Below are 22,789 nucleotides of genomic sequence, written 5' to 3' on the forward strand. Positions count from 1 at the left end.
TTAGTGTGCAGCAATATTCCAGCCTAGATAGAACAAGTGACCTGAAGAGTGTCATCATGGGCTTGGCATCCCTAGTTCTGAAGGTTCTCATTATCCATCCTGTCCTTTTTCTAGCAGATGCGAGTGATACAATGTTGTGGTCTTTGAAGGTGAGATCCCAGGTCTTTGACATTAGTTTTTCACTCTATTGTGAGGTTGGAATTTTTTTATGCTTCGATATAGTTTTAATTTCCTCGAGTTTTCCATCTTTCTTTTCTTCTTTCAACAAACCGGCCGTATCCCACCGAGGTAGGGTGGCCCAAAAAGAAAAACGAAAGTTTCTCTTTTTAAATTTAGTAATTTATACAGGAGAAGGGGTTACTAGCCCCTTGCTCCTGGCATTTTAGTAGCCTCTTACAACACGCATAGCTTACGGAGGAAGAATTCTGTTCCACTTCCCCATGGAGATGAGAGGAAATAAACAAGAACAAGAACTAGTAAGAAAATAGAAAAAAAAACCCAGAGGGGTGTGTATATATATGCTTGTACATGCATGTGTAGTGTGACCTAAGTGTAAATAGAAGCAGCAAGACGTACCTGACACCTTGCATGTTTATGAGACAGAAAAATGGACACTAGCAATCCTACCATCATGTAAAACAATTACAGGCATTCGTTTTACACTCACTTGGCAGGACGGTAGTACCTCCCTGGACGGTTGCCATGTACCAACCTACTACCTAGATGTTTTCCATATTGGAGTAATTAAAATTTCCCATCATTGAACTTCATATTGTTTTCTATGGCCCATCGAAAGATTTGGTCGATGTCCACCTGGAGTCTTGCAGTGTCTTCCATGGAGGACTGTCTCCCATGCAAATTCGCGTGTCATCTGCAAAGGAAGACACGGTGCTGTGGCTTATATCTCTGTCTATGTCAGATATGAGGATGAGGAACAGGATGGGAGAGAGTACTGTGCCTTGTGGAACAGATCTTTTCACCATAGCCACCTCATACTTTACTCTGTTTACGATTACTCTTTGTGCTCTATTTGTTAAGAAATTACATATAGATCCATCTACCAACTTTTCCTGTTATTCCTTTATCATGCACTTTGTGTGCTATTACACCATGGTCACACTTGTCAAAGGCTTTTGCAAAGTCTGTGTATACTACATCTGCATTTTGTTCGTCCTCTAGAGCATCAAGGACCTTGTCGTAGTGCTCCAGTAGTTGGGACAGGCAAGAGCAACCTGCTCTAAACCCATGTTGCCATGGGTTGTGTAACTGATGGATATCTAGATGGGTGGCGATCTTGCTTCTTAGAACCCTTTCAAAGATTTTTATAATATGGGATGTTAGTGCTATCGGTCTGTAGTTCTTTGAATCTGAAGAAATACAGGAAAATAAACATGTACCAGTATACCTGGAGAGGGTTTTGGGAGTCAATATCCCCACAGCTTGGTCTGAGACCAGGCCTTGTGGTGGATCAGGGTCTGATCAACAAGGCTGTTACTGCTGGCCGCACACAAACTGACATACGAACCACAGCCCAGCTGGTCAGGTAATGAGTTTATGTGCCTGCCCAGTGCCTTCTTGAAGACAACCAGGGGTCTACTGGTAATCCCCCTTATGTTTCCTGGGAGGCAGTTGAACAGTCTTGGGCCCCTGACACTTATAGTACTGTACTGCAATAGAATTAAGAAGTAAATTATCTTTTACCTTTGCTTTTTTTATAAATGGTAACTTATTAAATGGAGAGTTAGAGGTATTGGGAAGATGGAGGGAATATTTTGAGGAATTGTTAAATGTTGATGAAGATAGGGAAGCTGTGATTTCGTGTATAGGGCAAGGAGGAATAACATCTTGTAGGAGTGAGGAAGAGCCAGTTGTGAGTGTGGGGGAAGTTCGTGAGGCAGTAGGTAAATTGAAAGGGGGTAAGGCAGCCGGGATTGATGGGATAAAGATAGAAATGTTAAAAGCAGGTGGGGATATAGTTTTGGAATGGTTGGTGCAATTATTTAATAAATGTATGGAAGAGGGTAAGGTACCTAGGGATTGGCAGAGAGCATGCATAGTTCCTTTGTATAAAGGCAAAGGGGATAAAAGAGAGTGCAAAAATTATAGGGGGATAAGTCTGTTGAGTGTACCTGGTAAAGTGTATGGTAGAGTTATAATTGAAAGAATTAAGAGTAAGACGGAGAATAGGATAGCAGATGAACAAGGAGGCTTTAGGAAAGGTAGGGGGTGTGTGGACCAGGTGTTTACAGTGAAACATATAAGTGAACAGTATTTAGATAAGGCTAAAGAGGTCTTTGTGGCATTTATGGATTTGGAAAAGGCGTATGACAGGGTGGATAGGGGGGCAATGTGGCAGATGTTGCAAGTGTATGGTGTAGGAGGTAGGTTACTGAAAGCAGTGAAGAGTTTTTACGAGGACAGTGAGGCTCAAGTTAGAGTATGTAGGAAAGAGGGAAATTTTTTCCCAGTAAAAGTAGGCCTTAGACAAGGATGTGTGATGTCACCGTGGTTGTTTAATATATTTATAGATGGGGTTGTAAGAGAAGTAAATGCGAGGGTCTTGGCAAGAGGCGTGGAGTTAAAAGATAAAGAATCACACACAAAGTGGGAGTTGTCACAGCTGCTCTTTGCTGATGACACTGTGCTCTTGGGTGATTCTGAAGAGAAGCTGCAGAGATTGGTGGATGAATTTGGTAGGGTGTGCAAAAGAAGAAAATTAAAGGTGAATACAGGCAGGCAGCCGGGATTGATGGGATAAAGATAGAAATGTTAAAAGCAGGTGGGGATATAGTTTTGGAATGGTTGGTGCAATTATTTAATAAATGTATGGAAGAGGGTAAGGTACCTAGGGATTGGCAGAGAGCATGCATAGTTCCTTTGTATAAAGGCAAAGGGGATAAAAGAGAGTGCAAAAATTATAGGGGGATAAGTCTGTAGTGTAAAGCACCCTTCTGGCAAGACAGTGATGGAGTGAATGATGGTGAAAGTTTTTCTTTTTCGGGCCACCCTGCCTTGGTGGGAATCGGCCAGTGTGATAATAAAAAAAAAATAAAAAAAACTTATTAAAAGGATTCTTACCTCCAAAGAGGACAGAATGAAACCTTGATGGCATTCCTATGAAGTGCTGAAATGTATTCACCCAACTGAGCAATGATGAATAAAGTCCACTTGAGTCATTCTTGGAATAATAGTCTAGTAGAGCAGGAAATAGGGGCAATATCACAGTAAAACCCAAAAGGTCCAATATTAAGCTTATAAACATTACAGCCTGCATTCTGAAAAATCTGAAAAATAAACACTGACATTACTATGGTGGCATATTTGTGGCAACAATATTACCTACCAATACTACAGTCATGATCTGCAACATTAATAATCTATGAATTTAGCTTAAAATGAAACATTTTCTTTTTTTACCACAAGAACTATTTCCTACTAAGAAACTCACTGTACTAGACCCATCAGTAAAACTAAGTTTGGTTTCAAAAAAAAAAAAAAAAAATACAAATCACCCAGAACAAAATGGCGAGTTTCATCTTGGACCTGGGTCCAAGAAAGCATGTAAGCCAGGATGAATTACAACTGGATATGCTGAATGTTGAAGACTGAGTAAAACAACTGAAATTTAATCACATTTAAAAAATTGCTCACAAGCAGTGTCCAGAATATCTTCCTGCCAAAGTCTGTCAAGGCTGGGAACCAAAACAACTTTGTAGTACCCACAGTAACTGGTTAGGCTTCAAACACCTTTTACTGTACAACAATAATGGAGTGAAACAGATTGCACTTGTCAAAGCCTGTCTTAGCATATGCCAGCTCAGGAAGTGCTAAAAGGTACCAAATGACTGAAGCTAAAGAATGGGAGTAGAGTGATTTCTCATATAGTTAACATTTGTGTACCTATTATTGTATGCTGATCCTCTCTTTAATGTTCATGTAAATAATTCAGTTTACTGTATTCCTATTACAGTAGGGCCCCACTTATTCGGCAGGTTAGGTTCCAGGTTGCTGCCAGAAAGCAGACTTTGCCGGAAGGCAGAACTCCATTTTTTCCATTTATAAATGCATATAAATGCCAGATAACAAGTTTACACTAACATATATTAAGTTAGTAATAGAACTAGGCATTAAAAAGTAAAATACACATGCATTATTTACCTCAAAATATTTGTAGTCTTAATGTAGGGTAAAAGGTGAGTAGTATTTACTCTAAGAAGTCAGGTGTGGTAGCCCTCCTGGCCACCCCACCCACACATACTATACTACGATGCTTAACCCTTAAACTGTCCACACGTAGATATACGTTTACGTGCAGCAGGCTCCAAATGTAGATCTACTTTTTTTTTTTTTTTACAAGGATGGAGCGCTACGCATATGAACGTAGATCTACGTTTGGACAGTTTAAGGGTTAAAGCTCCCTAGAGCGATAAAATGCATATACAGTACACGCATTACTTCCTTAAAATATTTGGTCTTATTAATGTAGGGTGAGAGGTGAAAATTATTTATCTGTAAAAAGTCATGTGGGAGGTATGGCATCCTGCCTGGCCACTTATACCTACTACGACATTAAGCTCCCTAGAGCGATAAAATGCACATATAGTATACTCATTAATTACCTTAAAATATTTGTAGTCTTAATGTAGAGTGAGAGGTGAGTTTTATTTGTATGAAGTAAAGTTGGGAAGCATGGGTAGCCAGGAAGGGCAGCTGTCACCACCCCACCCACACATAATGTATATAAACCAGATGAATGCTTCTGGTTTTCGTCACAAGTCCTACAAGTTGCCTGGCTACCACAAATCCTGCAAGTCACCTGGCTACCACAAGTCCTACAAGTCACCTGGCTACCACAAGTCACCTGGCTACCACAAGTCCTACAAGTCACCTGGCTACCACAAGTCCTACAAGTCACCTAGCTACCACAAGTCCTACAGGTCACCTGGCTACCACATCTCATATTTATGTTAATTTATTCTACTGTGGGGTGTATTTAGATGGATTACGCAAAATGTCTATATTAACGTTTTATACGATATTTAACCCATAAACGGTCCAAGCAGATCTACGTTCACATGTGTAGTGCTAAAAAAGTAGATCTACGTTTTTTTACGTATTTTCAAATATAACAAAAAAAAAAGTAGATCAAAGTTTTTTACACGTTTTCAAATGTAAAAAACAAAAAGAAGATCTACTTTTTTTACATACTTTCAAATGTTAAAAAAACGTATATATACGTTTGGACCGTTTACGGGTTAATGCTCCTTAAAGTGATTATTATTGTGTTATTATCATTATTAATAGGGCATCTTCAAGACTAATAAGACACTCTTAGTGATTTTAATATGTACCTGCATGCCAGTACAGTGTGTAAGTTTACTTAGGTACAGGTACACATACGTATCAGTTATAATAATAATGTAGGTATGTAGTCCGCCTGGGCTACATACCTATACCTACCTACACAGTTCCACGATATTTAATGTGCCCCAGAGCCAAAGTATTATCATCGACATACCATGTTCACCGAGTTTAATCCTTTATAACAACTACATTTAGATGCCATCATAAACAAAGGGAGAAGTAATGAATAATTCAAGCCGAGAATTGTAAACAAAAGCGTTATGTATTAAGGGAAGTGACGTAATGTTTTCCCTCTGCCCGGCTACCACACTTCCATAGTATATAAACAAAATGTTTATGTTTATTTATTTATTAATTTGAACATGATACACCTACCATTCGACTTACGACCGAGTTCGGTTCCGAGAAACCGGTCCCAAGTTGAAATGGTCGTAAGTCAAACTTTACCACTGAATATGGTTTAGAAAGACACATAAGCAAACACTATAACATATTTATTAGAAAACGTTTCGGTCCTGGGACCTTGATCACTTCTAACATACAGAGGTAGAAAGACATTATATATATAGGCGGAGAGTGAGATGTGACGCACGAGACCTGAGGAATGTCATAAGAACATAAGAATGGAGGAACACTGTAGAAGGCCTACTGGCCCATGCGAGGCAGGTCTTTATCAAAACAACCTCTACCTATGATGAGGACGGGTAGACGATGAAATCATGTGACTCCTGTGTTGTTGGGTTGGTGCTGCTTAAGTATCATGTATGCCAATGTTTTTGAAATTCTTTAGTTTCCAGTGTTGCGTTCTATAGTGTCGGTGACGGTGATTAGTGAGGCTTCTAGGCACCGTCGGCGTCTGAGGTCTGGTTCGGTGAGAACGAGTTGTGCCTCGTTCCAGTTCATCAAATGCCCCGTGGAGTCTCTGTGGAGGACACAGGCGTACCTTACATCGTCTCTGTTAGAGGCATTTCGATGCACATTCAGGCGGACTGCAAGATCTCTCCCTGTCTCGCCTACATATTTCTTGGGACAGAACCCACAAGGGATAGTGTAGACGCCTGCTGTAGAAGTTAGAGGTGTGGGGGTGCGTTTCGTAGTGAGGTCTTTGATAGATGATGTGTTTATGGTGGAAACGTTGATGTTACTCATAGCAAGTGCCCGGCGAGTATTCGTGGCAACATCGCCACATGGGAGTACTATGAACTGTTTAGGGGGCTGTTCCATGGGCGGTTTGTTGAGGATAGCTTGTGCCTTGAGTCTGCAATCTCGGATGAAGAAAGATGGGAACTGAAGGCGTGTAAAGGCTTGTGTTATGTAAGTGCATTCTTCTTCTAGAAAACAAGGGCTGGAGATGCGAAGAGCTCTCAAGAAGAAGCCAATGAGGACTCCTCTCTTAGTGCGGGTGTCTTGGTGTGAATAGAAGTGTATAAGATCGTCCTTGTTGGTAGGTTTTCTATACACTTTGAACAGAAGTTTGTCACTGTCGGGAGATCTGCACAGTAGAACGTCGAGGAAAGGAAGTTTGCCATCATTTTCGAGTTCAAGTGTAAACTTTATTGATGGTTCAACTGCATTGATCTTGTTGAGAAGGGCCTGGATATTGAGACGTCTCGGATAGAAAACCAATATATCATCAACGTATCTTAGCCAGGTAACGGTGTTGGGAATGAGGGTGCTGAATTTCTCTGTCTCCAGGTTTTCCATGAAGAGGTTGGCAAGCACAGCACTGAGCGGGCTGCCCATTGCCATCCCAAAGCATTGTTTGTAACAGTTGTCCTGATACTTGAAGAAGTTGAAATTAACACAAAGTTCCACTAGATTGATGAAATCTAGAAGAGGTAAAGGGAGGTCGTGGTTTTCAGTGAGCCTCTGTCTCAGAATGTTGATTGCAGCGTCAGTAGGAACGTTGGTAAAGAGGGCTGTGACATCGAAGGAAGCCATGCTTTTGTTTTTGACATTCAGGTTGGAAATTCGGGAGAGAAGGTCACCTGAGTGTTTGAGGTGGGCTTGACTGATGGTGCTCAGAAGCGCTGAAAGGTATTTGGCAAGGTGGCCGGCTAGTCTGTGTGGTGCGCTCCCTATGCTCGAAGTGATAGGCCGTAGTGGGATGCCAGGTTTGTGTGTCTTAGGAAGGCCATACAGGCCTTATGTTCTTATGACATTCCTCAGGTCTCGTGCATCACATCTCACTCTCCGCCTATATATATAATGTCTTTCTACCTCTGTATGTTAGAAGTGATCAAGGTCCCAGGACCGAAACGTTTTCTAATAAATATGTTATAGTGTTTGCTTACGTGTCTTTCTAAACCAACTTGTCGGTATTTATTACCAAGGTTTATACCACCACTGAATATCAACATCACATTTTTGTAATGACTTTATTTTATTGTTTTATTTTGGTATTTCATGTTTTACTTTACTTTTTATGCTGTTAGTACTGTATTTTATACTGTAAGGTTTAGGATGAACACTGTGTACAACACAAATAGTTGTTTATTTCCCAGAAATTTGGCATAAAAAACACGGTCGTAAGTCGAGCAGGTCGTAAGTCGGATGGTAGGTGTACATAGAAGTACGAGGAAATACAGTGGTTAAGTGTAACATGCCAAAGCCCCTTGTATGCAGAGCATTATGAGCAGGTTTAAAATTAACTTGAGATTAACTAAGCAATGAGATATTCAGTGGTAATCATTATTGTAAACAGATAACAATTAAGCACAAATGAGTATTTCAAAGACAGGTCATATGGTCATTTACTGTGTTGCTGTGTATTCAGTAGAATGGAGTATTCTGTTAAGTAATGTAATTAAAAATAACAAAGTTTGATTGGGTCACAGGTTAAACATTTATGAGATTATTCAGTATTTATTTAGTTGCAGCTGAGTAAGTGAGCAAGTCATGGTCAACTGTATCAAAAGCTTTACGTTAATCAATGAAGATCCCCAGTGGGACTTCTTTTTTCTCAAATGCAGTGTATATTTGTTCTAGCATGTGTATAATAGCATCATTCGTATTTTTATTAGGCCTGAACCCAAACTGACAGGGGTTGAGTATGTTGTGGGAGATGAGGTAGGAATAGATTCACTTATGAATTAACTTTTCGAAGATTTTAGAGAGAGGGTGTAAGTTGGATATTGGCCTATAGTTATTCAAGTCTGTTTGGTCTCCTCCTTTATGGATCGGGGTGACCCTCACTATTTTGAGAACTGTAGGGAAGGGAGAGGATTCGATGGATTTGTTAAAGTGTGTTGCAATGAATAGTGACAGCACTTGCTTTTTTGTATATAAAGGGTGATAAGGTATTTAAATCTCCTGTCTTGTTTTTTAGTGTGTTGATAATAAGGGACTTCTGTTGGGTTAATCAGAGCTAGGAACAGTGTGTTTGGGTAGTTCCCAGTGAGGTAGTCATTGGGTGGGGTATTTGAGCTTGGGATTTTATTGGCAAGGTTTTTTCCTACGGTGGAGAAGAAATCATTGAGTCTGTTTGCTGTTTCAGTTGGTGGGAGTTGGGGTTCACCTGGTTTTGTTAGTTCAATTGCGCTATTTCGTGATATCTTTTTTGTTCCTAGAATTTCTGATAGGGCTTTCCAGGTCTTTTTTATATCACTTTTTAAGTTGGATAATCTGTTCACATAATACAATTTTTTAGCCCTTCTTATCAGGCTGGTTAGGACTGACGAGTAACGTTTTGTTCGGTCTCTGGTTATGTGACCCATTCTGTACTGTTTTTCGTATAGTTGCTTTGTATTTATGGATTTGAGGATGCTGGGTGTTAGCCAGGGACTGTTCAGTCTCTTAGCTGTCATCTGTTTAGTTTTTTTAGGGCAGTGCTTGTTATAGAGGTACTGGGTCATTTAGAAAATTATTAATACATTTGTCAATATCTGTATAGATTTCTAGCTCAGTGTGCCAGTCAATGTTTGTCACTGCTGTTGTGAAGTTATTAATGGCTGCCTCATTATGAAGTCTGAAAGTGACTTTAGTAGTGTCTTGGGGTAATTTGCCTAGATTAGTTATGAGGAAGGTAGGGCAGTGGTATGTGGTATTATCTGTGATTATGCCTGATTTTAAAGGGGATATGGTGTTGGTCCAGATGTGGTCTAGTAGGGAAACACTAGTCTCTGTAATTCTTGTAGGTTTTGTTACTGTTGGTAGCAATAAGCAGTTACTCATAGTGTTTGTGGGTCCTGGTCTTGCAGGAGATTTATATTGAAGTCACCTGAGAGTAGTAAGTGATCTTTATTCATGCGTGCATCAGTTATCATACTTCCTAGGTTTTCACTAAAACGGCTAATGTTTGACTGTGGTACTCTGTAGATGTTTATCACTGTGAGAGGTTTTTGTAGGTATTTGGATTTGAATTTAGCTATTATATATTCCCCATGTTCATCCCTTGTGCAAGTATTAGTGATACATTGTAGTCGGTCTGAGTAGTATACAGCTGTGCCACCCCCTTGTTGATCTGGCCTACAGTTGTGTATGGCTGTGTAACCAGGAATGGTAAAGACATCTGTAGTATCAGGCTTTAGCCAGGTTTCGGTGAGAGTAATGATGGACATACTGGCATGCAGGGAATTTAGTAATGCTATGAGGTCATCGTAATGTTTGCTTAAAGATCTGATATTGTAGTTAAAGACAGTTATGTTGTTGTTGACTCTGAGAAGTGCCTTTGATTGTTCTGCTGTGTAGTTTACCTGGAGTTTACCTGGAGAGAGTTCGGGGGGTCAATGCCCCCACGGCCCAGTCTGTGACCAGGCCTCCTGGTGGATCAGAGCCTGATCAACTAGGCTGTTACTGCTGGCTGCACGCAATCCAACATACGAGCCACAGCCCGGCTGGTCAGGTACCGATTTTAGGTGCTTGTCCAGTGCCAGCTTGAAGACTGTCAGGGGTCTATTGGCAATTCCCCTTATGTATGCTGGGAGGCAGTTGAACAGTCTCGGGCCCCTGACATTTATTGTATTGTCTCTTAATGTGCTAGTGACACCCCTGCTTTTCATTGGGGGGATGTTGCATCGTCTGCCAAGTCTTTTGCTTTCGTTGCGAGTGATTTTCATATGCAAGTGTATATAATCATTTTCGTATCCAGGTGTATATAATCATGTATCTCTCCCGCCTGCGTTCCAGGGAATACAGGTTCAGGAACTTCAAACGCTCCCAGTAACTGACGTGTTTTATCTCCGTTATGCGCGCCATGAAGGTTCTCTGTACATTTTCTAGGTAAGCAATTTCACCTGCCTTGAAAGGTGCTGTTAGTGTGCAGCAATATTCTAGCCTAGATAGAACAAGCGACCTGAAGAGTGTCATCATGGGCTTGGCATCCCTAGTTTTGAAGGTTCTCATTATCCATCCCGTCATTTTTCTAGCAAATGCAACTGATACAATGTTATGGTCCTTGAAGGCGACATCCTCCGACATGATCACTCCCAGGTTTTTGACATTGCTTTTTCGCTCTATTTTGTGGCCGGAATTTCTTTTGTACTCTGAAGAAGTTTTAATTTCCTCGTGTTTACCATATCGGAGTAATTGAAATTTCTCATCGTTGAACTTCATATTGTTTTCTGCAGCCCACTGAAAGATTTGGTTGATGTCCGCCTGGAGCCTTGCAGTGTCTGCAATGGAAGACACTGTCATGCAGATTCAGGTGTCATCTGCAATGGAAGACACGGTGCTGTGGCTGACATCCTTGTCTATGTCAGATATGAGGATGAGAAACAAGATGGGAGCAAGTACTGTGCCTCGTGGAACAGAGCTTTTCACCGTAGCCGCCTCGGACTTTACTCTTTTGACTACTACTCTTTGTGTATCTTGCTTCTTAGGACCCTTTCAAAGATTTTTATGATATGGGATGTTAGTGCTATCGGTCTGTAGTTCTTTGCTATTGCTTTACTGCCCCCTTTGTGGAGTGGGGCTATGTCTGTTTGTTTTTAGTAACTGTGGGACGACCCCCGTGTCCATGCTCCCTCTCCATAGGATGGTAAAAGCTCGTGATAGGGGCTTCTTGCAGTTCTTGATGAACACGGAGTTCCACGAGTCTGGCCCTGGGGCAGAGTGCATGGGCATGTCATTTATCGCCTGTTCAAAGTCATTTGGTGTCAGGATAACATCAATTACAGTTACTGTTTGACTCATTTAAGTCATTCAATAAGAGGTTGGTATCAGGATCAATGCTTGTAATCATAAGATTTATAGTGAATCTATAGTTAGAATTAAGTACAGTGGTCCCTCGCTTTTCGTAGTTCTCGGCAATCGTAAATTTCGCCAATCATAGGGGTATTTTCGTATAAACATGGACTCGCTTTTCATAGGTTGACTCGCGAATAGTAGTTCGTCTGGGACGCGTACGCACGGTGTGAGCCGGGGCGGCCTCCCTACCCAGCCAGTCTGGCATTGTTTACCAGTGAGTGAAGGTCCCCTCAAGTGCTCCTACAAAATATTTCATAATATTCCACTCATTTTAGTGCTTGCAATTACTAAATAAGCTACCATGGCTCCAAAGAAAGCTCCTAGTGCCAAGCCTGTGGTAAAGATGGTGAGAAATATGTACAGTGACAAAGTCTTGGGCCATTTTTGGGAAGTGTTAAAGAGACTCCAGAAACAGAGTTCTCTCCACAGTTACTTTGCGAGACAGGACTAGAGTGACTCTCAAGGTGGTCCTAGTGGCATTAAGAAACAGAGAAGAGAAGCAACTCCAGAGAAGCAATTGGTACCTGAGGTGTTGCTGGAAGGGGATTCCCCTTCCAAACTGTAAACAATCCAATCTCTCTCCTCCTCCAGTCTCCCATACACTACCTGGAGTTTACCTAAGAAGAATCTCCAATAAAGGTAAGTGTTATGCTGTTAATGTTTCATTCATCATTTCCCATTGTATTGTTTATGTACTATATGTATATTTCATGTAAAAATTTTTTTTTGTTTTAATACTTCTGGGTGTCAGGAACGGATTAATTGTATTTACATTATTTCTTATGGGGAAAATTGATTCGCAAATCGTAAATTTCGTTTATAGTAACGGCTCCAGGAACGGATTAATTACGAAAAATGAGGGACCACTGTATAAGACAAAGAAAATATTCTAAAGCTAAAAAAGAGCACCTGAATTTTAACAAATGTAAAAATATGAGCTAAGGTAGTTCTTTAAAGCTAAAATAAAGGAGACAATATAAAAGGGACTAAAATAATTTGTGGTGAACAAATAAAGTGATGATCAAATAAAGGAGCTTGGGAATATAATGGCAAAATAGTGAATTTATTACACTTTAGCACTTGGGAACAGCACCTTGATTATTTTAACAATTGTGAATATATGAACTAAGGTAGTTATATAAAGCTAAAATAAAGGAGAAAATATATAAGGGACTAAATTAAGTAATGGTAAACAAAGTTAAATGGACAGATAGTCACTATGATATAACATTGATTTGGGAGCAAGATCTGATTTGTAATATATAATAAGTTGAGCAATTAATAGCACTATAAAAAGTAAAAAAATATGAGGTAGCTGGTACTAGCTAGCAAAAGATAGTTTTGGGACTCGCACAATAATGTAATTGGAATATACACTAATTGCACACACAATATAAAAGGGACTAAAAAAAGTAGTGGTAAACAAAATTAAATGGACAGGTAGCAACCATGAGTAACATTAATTTGGAGTAAGATTTGACTTGCAACACAAAATTATGAGCAATTAAAAGCAATTAAAAAGAAGTAAAAATGTATTTGAGGTAGCTGGTATTAGCTAGTAAAAGAAAAAAAAATAATAATGCATAATAATGTAATAGTAACGTACACTATATGCACCACACGTATGTATGTTAATGACACTTATCTAATCTGTTACAGAAATGTCAGCTTTTCTAAGGAAGGTAGAGAAATCATGTTCATTTGAGATGGTATATTGTTGTCCTGTTGATGTTTTCCTTACTAGTATTTTCCCATATATACTATGTAACATGTTTTTTATATAATTTTGAAGAAAATATCAAAGATGGATTAATGAAAATGTAGCAACCATGAGTAACATTAATTTGGAGTAAGATTTGACTTGCAACACAAAATTATGAGCAATTAAAAGCAATTAAAAAGAAGTAAAAAAGTATTTGAGGTAGCTGGTATTAGCTAGTAAAAGAAAAAAAAAATAATAATGCATAATAATGTAATAGTAACGTACACTATATGCACCACACGTATGTATGTTAATGACACTTATCTAATCTGTTACAGAAATGTCAGCTTTTCTAAGGAAGGTAGAGAAATCATGTTCATTTGAGATGGTATATTGTTGTCCTGTTGATGTTTTCCTTACTAGTATTTTCCCATATATACTATGTAACATGTTTTTTATATAATTTTGAAGAAAATATCAAAGATGGATTAATGAAAATGTCTATATTGACGTAAAATTAGACATTTAATGTGCCCAAGAGTGATTATTATTACACAATAGAGAAATGTGCTCATGAAGAATGTAAACAAACCAGGTGGCCTGCGCCATATTTGAAAGCCCACTTGCTGTATAGAAAGTTTTGGTCATAATGTGAGATCGCCATATTAGCGGAACGCCATAAGGCGAAATGCCAAAAAGCGGGCTCTACTGTATATCTCCTTTTAATAATTTTTTTTTTGGTTTTTGTTTTTTATCACACTGGCCGATTCCCACCAAGGCAGGGTGGCCCAAAAAAGAAAAACTTTCACCATCATTCGCTCCATCACTGTCTTGCCAGAAGGGTGCTTTACACTACAGTTTTTAAACTGCAACATTAACACCCCTCCTTCAGAGTGCAGGCACTGTACTTCCCATCTCCAGGACTCAAGTCCGGCCTGCCGGTTTCCCTGAACCCCTTCATAAATGTTACTTTGCTCACACTCCAACAGCACGTCAAGTATTAAAAACCATTTGTCTCCATTAACTCCTATCAAACACGCTCACGCATGCCTGCTGGAAGTCCAAGCCCCTCGCACACAAAACCTCCTTTACCCCCTCCCTCCAACCTTTCCTAGGCCGACCCCTACCCCGCCTTCCTTCCACTACAGACTGATACACTCTTGAAGTCATTCTGTTTTGCTCCATTCTCTCTACATGTCCGAACCACCTCAACAACCCTTCCTCAGCCCTCTGGACAACAGTTTTGGTAATCCCGCACCTCCTCCTAACTTCCAAACTACGAATTCTCTGCATTATATTCACACCACACATTGCCCTCAGACATGACATCTCCACTGCCTCCAGCCTTCTTCTCGCTGCAACATTCATCACCCATGCTTCACACCCATATAAGAGCGTTGGTAAAACTATACTCTCATACATTCCCCTCTTTGCCTCCAAGGACAAAGTTCTTTGTCTCCACAGACTCCTAAGTGCACCACTCACTCTTTTCCCCTCATCAATTCTATGATTCACCTCATCTTTCATAGACCCATCCGCTGACAAGTCCACTCCCAAATATCTGAATACATTCACCTCCTCCATACTCTCTCCCTCCAATCTGATATTCAATCTTTCATCACCTAATCTTTTTGTTATCCTCATAACCTTACTCTTTCCTGTATTCACCTTTAATTTTCTTCTTTTGCACACCCTACCAAATTCATCCACCAATCTCTGCAGCTTCTCTTCAGAATCTCCCAAGAGCACAGTGTCATCAGCAAAGAGTTGCTGTGACAACTCCCACTTTGTGTGTGATTCTTTATCTGTTAACTCCACGCCTCTTGCCAAGACCCTCGCATTTACTTCTCTTACAACCCCATCTATAAATATATTAAACAACCACGGTGACATCACACATCCTTGTCTAAGGCCTACTTTTACTGGGAAAAAATTTCCCTCTTTCCTACATACTCTAACTTGAGCCTCACTATCCTCGTAAAAACTCTTCACTGCTTTCAGTAACCTACCTCCTACACCATACACTTGCAACATCTGCCACATTGCCCCCCTATCCACCCTGTCATACGCCTTTTCCAAATCCATAAATGCTACAAAGGCCTCTTTAGCCTTATCTAAATACTGTTCACTTATATGTTTCACTGTAAACACCTGGTCCACACACCCCCTACCTTTCCTAAAGCCTCCTTGTTCATCTGCTATCCTATTCTCCGTCTTACTCTTAATTCTTTCAATAATAACTCTACCATACACTTTACCAGGTATACTCAGCAGACTTATCCCCCTACAATTTTTGCACTCTCTTTTATCCCCTTTGCCTTTATACAAAGGAACTATGCATGCTCTCTGCCAATCCCTAGGTACCTTACCCTCTTCCATACATTTATTAAATAATTGCACCAACCACTCCAAAACTATATCCCCACCTCCTTTTAACATTTCTATCTTTATCCCATCAATCCCGGCTGCCTTACCCCCTTTCATTTTACCTACTGCCTCACGAACTTCCCCCACACTCACAACTGGCTCTTCCTCACTCCTACAAGATGTTATTCCTCCTTGTCCTATACACGAAATCACAGCTTCCCTATCTTCATCAACATTTAACAATTCCTCAAAATATTCCCTCCATCTTCCCAATACCTCTAACTCTCCATTTAATAACTCGCCTCTCCTATTTTTAACTGACAAATCCATTTGTTCTCTAGGCTTTCTTAACTTGTTAATCTCACTCCAAAACTTTTTCCTATTTTCAACAAAATTTGCTGATAACATCTCACCCACTCTCTCATTTGCTCTCTTTTTGCATTGCTTCACCACTTTCTTAACCCCTCTCTTTTTCTCCATATACTCTTCCCTCCTTGCATCACTTCTACTTTGTAAAAACTTCTCATATGCTAACTTTTTCTCCCTTACTACTCTCTTTACATCATCATTCCACCAATCGCTCCTCTTCCCTCCCGCACCCACTTTCCTGTAACCACAAACTTCTGCTGAACACTCTAACACTACATTTTTAAACCTACCCCATACCTCTTCGACCCCATTGCCTATGCTCTCATTAGCCCATTTATCCTCCAATAGCTGTTTATATCTTACCCTAACTGCCTCCTCTTTTAGTTTATAAACCTTCACCTCTCTCTTCCCTGATGCTTCTATTCTCCTTGTATCCCATCTACCTTTTACTCTCAGTGTAGCTACAACTAGAAAGTGATCTGATATATCTGTGGCCCCTCTATAAACATGTACATCCCAAAGTCTACTCAACAGTCTTTTATCTACCAATACATAATCCAACAAACTACTGTCATTTCGCCCTACATCATATCTTGTATACTTATTTATCCTCTTTTTCTTAAAATATGTATTACCTATAACTAAACCCCTTTCTATACAAAGTTCAATCAAAGGGCTCCCATTATCACTTACACCTGGCACCCCAAACTTACCTACCACACCCTCTCTAAAAGTTTCTCCTACTTTAGCATTCATGTCCCCTGCCACAATCACTCTCTCACTTGGTTCAAAGGCTCCTATACATTCACTTAACATCTCCCAAAATCTCTCTCTCTCCTCTGCATTCCTCTCTTCTCCAGGTGCATACACGCTTATTATAACCCACTTCTCGCATCCAACCTTTACTTTAATCCATATAATTCTTGAATTTACACATTCATATTCTCTTTTCTCCTTCCATAACTGATCATTCAACATTACTGCTACCCCTTCCTTTGCTCTAACTCTCTCAGATACTCCAGATTTAATCCCATTTATTTCCCCCCACTGAAACTCCCCTACCCCCTTCAGCTTTGTTTTGCTTAGGGCCAGGACATCCAACTTTTTTTCATTCATAACATCAGCAATCATCTTTTAATAATAGTAATAATAACAATAAATAATAAATAATAATAAATAATAATAAATAATAATTAATAATAAATAATAAATAAATAATAATAATAATAATAATAATAATAATAATAGTAATAATAATAATAATAATAATACAGTGGTACCTCGAGATACGAACAGCTCGAAACGTGAACAATTATGTAAGTGTATTTATGTAAGTGCTTTTGTAAGTGTATTTTTCGGGGTCTGAAACGGATTAATCTAATTTATATTATTCTTTAAGGAAAGAAATTCATTTGGTATCAGCACTCGAACAGCCTTCTAGAACAAAATAAGCTCGTATCCCGAGGTACCACTGTAATAATATCTTATTTCAGCATGATAGAATGTTTGCATAGAGGAGAATGGCATTTGGGTGTACATGCCAAAAGCCCCTATATATGCAGAGCATTTCAGGCAAACTTAAGACTAACTTAAGATCATTAAGGCAATAACAATAAGGTGTAAATTTAGGAGTTTACAATGAATACAAGAGAACTGATTATTCTATTAAATCATGCTATATGGCTTTAGCAATTTTAATTGGGAGGAATTACAGGTTTGATTATTTATCTAAAGGGGACAATACTGTTTAATGACTGGGAGGGTTACAGATAATAATAATAATAATATATCTTTATTTACTACAAGTTCATGTACAGGGTATACAGGCCTAGCTGACAACGACATACAGTGGACCCCCGGTTAACGATTTTAATCCGTGCAAGAGGGCTCATCGTTATGCGAAATAATCGTTATGCGAATGAATTTTCCCCATAAGAAATAATGGAAATCAAATTAATCCGTGCAAGACGCCCAAAAGTATGAAAAAAAATTTTTTTTACCACATGAAATGTTAATTTTAATACACACAAACTGAAAAAGGCATGCACAATTAAATGACACTTACTTTTATTGAAGATCTGGTGATGATTGATGGGAAGGGAGGAGGGGAGAGCATTATCTTCTTACTGTTTAGAAGGGGAATCCCCTTCCATTACGACTTGAGGTAGCAAGTCCTTTTCCGGGGTTACTTCCCTTCTTCTTTTAATGCCACTAGGACCAGCTTGAGAGTCACTGGACCTCTGTCGCACAACAAATCTGTCCATAGAGCTCTGTACCTCCCGTTCCTTTACGATTTGTCTAAAATGGGCCACAACATTGTCATTGAAATAGTCACCAGCACGGCTTGCAACAGCTGTGTCAGGGTGATTTTCATCTATAAAGGTTTGCAGTTCAACCCACTGTGCACACATTTCCTTAATCTTTGAAGTAGGCACAATGGATTCCACAACTGGCATAGGCTTCTCAGGGTTAGCCCCAAACCCTTCAAAATCTTTCTTAATTTCCATACTAATTCTCCCCCTTTTTACCACAGGGTTGGCACTAGAAGCTTTCTTGGGGCCCATGGTCACTTATTTTCCAGAAACAGCACCGAAAACACTGTAATAATACGAAATATTCCGAGTGTATGCTTGGATGTTACCGCGGAGGCTGGCTGGTAAACAATGGGACGGAGCGGCACATGTGAGGCTGGCTGAGGGCACATTGGACGCGTCTCGGACGAAAATCGGTATGCGGGTTTTTAATCGGTATGCGCGGCAAAAATTTTGCGATAAAAGTAATCGTTATGCGGAAAAATCGCTATGCGATGCCATCGTTATGCGGGGGTCCACTGTACTACTATATAGAAAGCCCCTTGTTATGCTCAGCATGTCGGGCAAATTAGGTCAGTGTCCCAGGATGCGACCCACACCAGTCGACTAACACCCAGGTACCCATTTTACTGATGCGGAACATAGACAACAAGTGGAAACACGCCCAATGTTTCTACTCTGGCTGGGAATCGAACCCAGGCCCTCGCCATGTGAAGGGAGAGCGTTAGCTACTAGGCCACACCCAATAATAATAATAATACATAATACATGTTTGTACAAAGGAATATAATAGCTGGGTGTACATGCCAAAAGCCCCTTTATATAATAATTTATTTCAACATGATACATGTTTGTACAAAGGAATATAATAGTTGGGTATACATGCCAAAAGGCCCTTTATATGCGAAGCATTTCAGGCAGACTTAAAACTAACTTCAGTTTATTAAGGCATTAACAGTACACATATGGTCATTAGGCGAGTCACAATGAATACAAGAGAACAGAATATTTTATTAGGTTGTACTATATGGTTTTAATAAGTTTTGTAGAGAAGAATTACAACTTTGTTTATTAACCTTAGGTGGACACAATGGAGTGATTAACATTTGAGATGAATACAGATATTGGGAGTAAGTATATATTGCAACTGTCAAGAAAGCACCTCAGGTCAGGATTTATATTAGAAATTATTATTCTGTAAATGTAGGTTGCACAACAGTACAAGTGAATGTTTTGTATAGTGAGTAGGTTTAGGTCTTTGAAGAGCGAGGATGTGTGTTGTCTAGTGGTGGATTGTGTGATCATTTGCACTGCAGCTTTCTGTTGGGTTATTATTGATTTTAGGTGATTAGTCGTTGTGGAGCCCCAGGCACAAATAGCATAGGAGGTAGTGAGAGTAAGTACTTATATATTGCTTATAACTGCTTTTCACACAGTTGAGTTACTGAGTTGTTTTAACTTTTAAGGTTATAATCATGATTGATTCCTACTGTAACCCAATGGAAATAAGTCACTTTGACTTTTTTAGGTTATTCTAGGTAATCTACACACAAGCTGGTATGTATGATAATTTATGTAACTATTTATGTGTACTTGTACCTGAATAAAAACTTACAAGGACTCCAATGGAAATAAGCCACTTTGATTATTTTTGGGTTATCCTAGGTAATTTACATTACACTATGCATAATAATTGTACTTATGTGTACCTGTACCTAAATAAACTTGCTAATCAGATTTTTAACCTGGAGAGTTAGCCATCCCAGATAACCAAATAACAATGTATCATCAGGGTCTGTGTCTTATTTTCATTGGGGTCCTTTAAACCTGTCCCCCAGGATATAATGCACAACATTCCACTAACACCCAGGTACCTACTTACTGCTAGGTCACTGACTTTTCTGAGTTATCGTAGATAACCTACACATATGTATGACAATTTATGTGTACCTGAATAAATTCACTAAGAGGGACAGCAAGTGTAAAGAAACATGCTCAAATTTTCCACCCAGACCAGAGATCAAACCACGGACACTCAGTATGGGAGCCCAGTGTGCTATCAACTGAGCAACCGGACGCCCAAGATAACACTATATCCTAGTATCTGTTTGTATTAGTGTTTACAATTAATAGGTACTACATGAATGTCTAGAGGTCCCTGGAAATAAGTTTATATTTCGGTTTTGGGTACACAACATATAAAATTACAAAGCCCTCCAGGGTATACATGTTGCGGGTATATAAGAACTATGTAGATTTAACGTAGGATAAGTCATAACAAAAATAATAATTAATGACTTATTAACATAAGATGGATTATTGTTACTTATGGGAAGGTGTTTAAACACTAAGTCATATTGAGCCTGGAGAGTAGGAGGAACCTAGGGTTGATTCAAGGAATGAAAGGACAGCTCTAGTTCCTTGAATGAAGAGCACATGAAGGTCATCAAAACATCTTGAAAGGACCTGGGCGGTGGAGCAGACTTCCTGTGACTACTTCAGTGCAGCACAAGTTGATTATTCACATATATTACCAAACCACAGCAGTAACTGCTTCACTAGTGTTGCACTGACTTACACACTACACTGTACTGTATCGTATCAAGGGTATATTCTCTCAAAGTTTTCTTGATACTATACATGGGCGAGTGTGGATTATTATTATAATCAAGGGGGAAGCGCTAAACCCGGAGGATTATACAGCGCCTGGGGGGGGATGTGGAAGGCATTCAGGCTTAATTCGGGGAACTGGAGCACAGATCCAATTCCCTAAATCAAGAGCCCCTCACCAACATCAAGGAGCCTTCCTTGAGGGGGCGAGTGTGGAGAAAGTGTGTACGAAACAAAACCACTGCAGCTCACCTGTGTGCCGGCGGTGACAACACTGGTACTGCTGCACTGGACACTCACTGGACTTTTAACATCGATGCCACTCTTGAGATTTTTTCACAGGATCTTGGGTTTTGGGAATCCACCTTGGGTTCTTGGGCGTAGAATGTAAAATCACAGGGAATCTTGGGATTTGTGGATATTTATTTAATATTAACTCATATTTGATAAAAAAAAATGCCAAGTATTCTGGAATTAGGAACCCCACACGGAGGTGTGCTTATTCAATATTCTAATAAATGCCTTACTTAATGCTATGCCTAGCAAGCCCGATCATTATATGATTAGCTTTGCTGAAGATATTGTGGAAAATTGCATTTATCTGTATGTATAATTATGTACATAACAATAAATGAACATAGATAATTATTATTTATCAGTTAGACAAGTAGGAATTTGGGACACCTAGGTCGCAAAAATGTCCCCCTTCGATGCCTACCATTGTCATATCCACAAGTTGCTCTGGACCTATTAATTAAATGAATTATACATCACCAGGAATTCTGGTAAATATATAAATTTGTGGACTGTATATTAAATTAAAAAATGATTATATATAAATACACATATACATAACAGAAGGAAAATATATCTTAATATCACTCACCAATTTGACTGGATATTAAGCTGTATCATACTCAGAAAAACCTCACTAACTAAATTTATGAAAACACTGGCCAGAATTATACACAAATCTAGAGAGGATGTCTTCAGCATTCATTGTGATGTCTGCTATATTATTATTTCAGTGAGGTACATTAGGTGGCAGTAGCCTGAACTAACTCAAGTGGAAGTTATCATTGAATTTGAACCTCATGTTTAATGTGATGTATGTCAGAATTCTAATTTTATGCTCAATATTACCTAATTTGTCTGTCTGTCTGTCTGTCTGTCTCTGTCTCTGTCTCTCTGTCTCTCTCTCTCTCTCTCTCTCTCTCCATCTTTGTAATTTGTGATAAGGTGTAAGACCTCGCCTGTACCATCCATTATATCATTATATGTACCATATTATTAACACACATACAAGAGGTCTCTGAGTGTGTTTTTGGTGGGGTGTGTCGTATTGAGTGGTGGTGGTCTGGGTTGAGTATGGTTAGAGGTGTTCATTGAACTTGAGCACTTGTGTCATCCTGACAAGTTTAATAAATATATGTAATCAGGATGATGTTCTTGAGCATGGTGATGATGTCAAAAGTGCAGCAATCTCCGTTCAGCTTCCAGCAATTTGTGAGAAAGAAGCCCATAACTCTTGCCTTCAAGACTTGCCTTATAACTGGCTGCCAAAATGCCGAAAAATGCTTAAAAATAAAGGTTCTGAAGATAAAGACGTACAAACTATGCTATTTGCTCTTAAGTGTCTGCACACTGCAGTCAAAGCATAATAGTTTTACCATCTTATGAGCAAGAGATTGTAATAACTCACTACAATGGATACATTACAAATCTTTTCATGGAACATTGCTTCCATCAGGAAGCGGTTGCCTGACTTACATCATATTAGTGCAACCAAGAATATTGATGTCATCTGTTTGCAGGAATGTAGATTGAAAGATGGAGCACCTCCACCAAACTTGCCTGGATATGCAGCTTATAACCTAAG

At 39.3% G+C, this 22,789-nt stretch overlaps 1 long non-coding RNA gene across 1 annotated transcript; it reads right to left on the bottom strand.

Moving 5' to 3' along the window:
• Positions 1-675: 675 nt before the first annotated feature.
• On the bottom strand, positions 676-21,320 carry LOC138852806 (uncharacterized). The gene is made up of 3 exons (XR_011392091.1): positions 21,163-21,320; positions 3,079-3,284; positions 676-871 (listed from the first exon to the last, which is right to left on the bottom strand). It is a non-coding gene; the product is annotated as an uncharacterized lncRNA (long non-coding RNA).
• Between the last annotated feature and the right edge of the window lie 1,469 nt (positions 21,321-22,789).

Source organism: Cherax quadricarinatus, chromosome 17 (assembly GCF_038502225.1).
Source record: "Cherax quadricarinatus isolate ZL_2023a chromosome 17, ASM3850222v1, whole genome shotgun sequence".
Lineage (NCBI taxonomy): Eukaryota > Metazoa > Arthropoda > Malacostraca > Decapoda > Parastacidae > Cherax > Cherax quadricarinatus.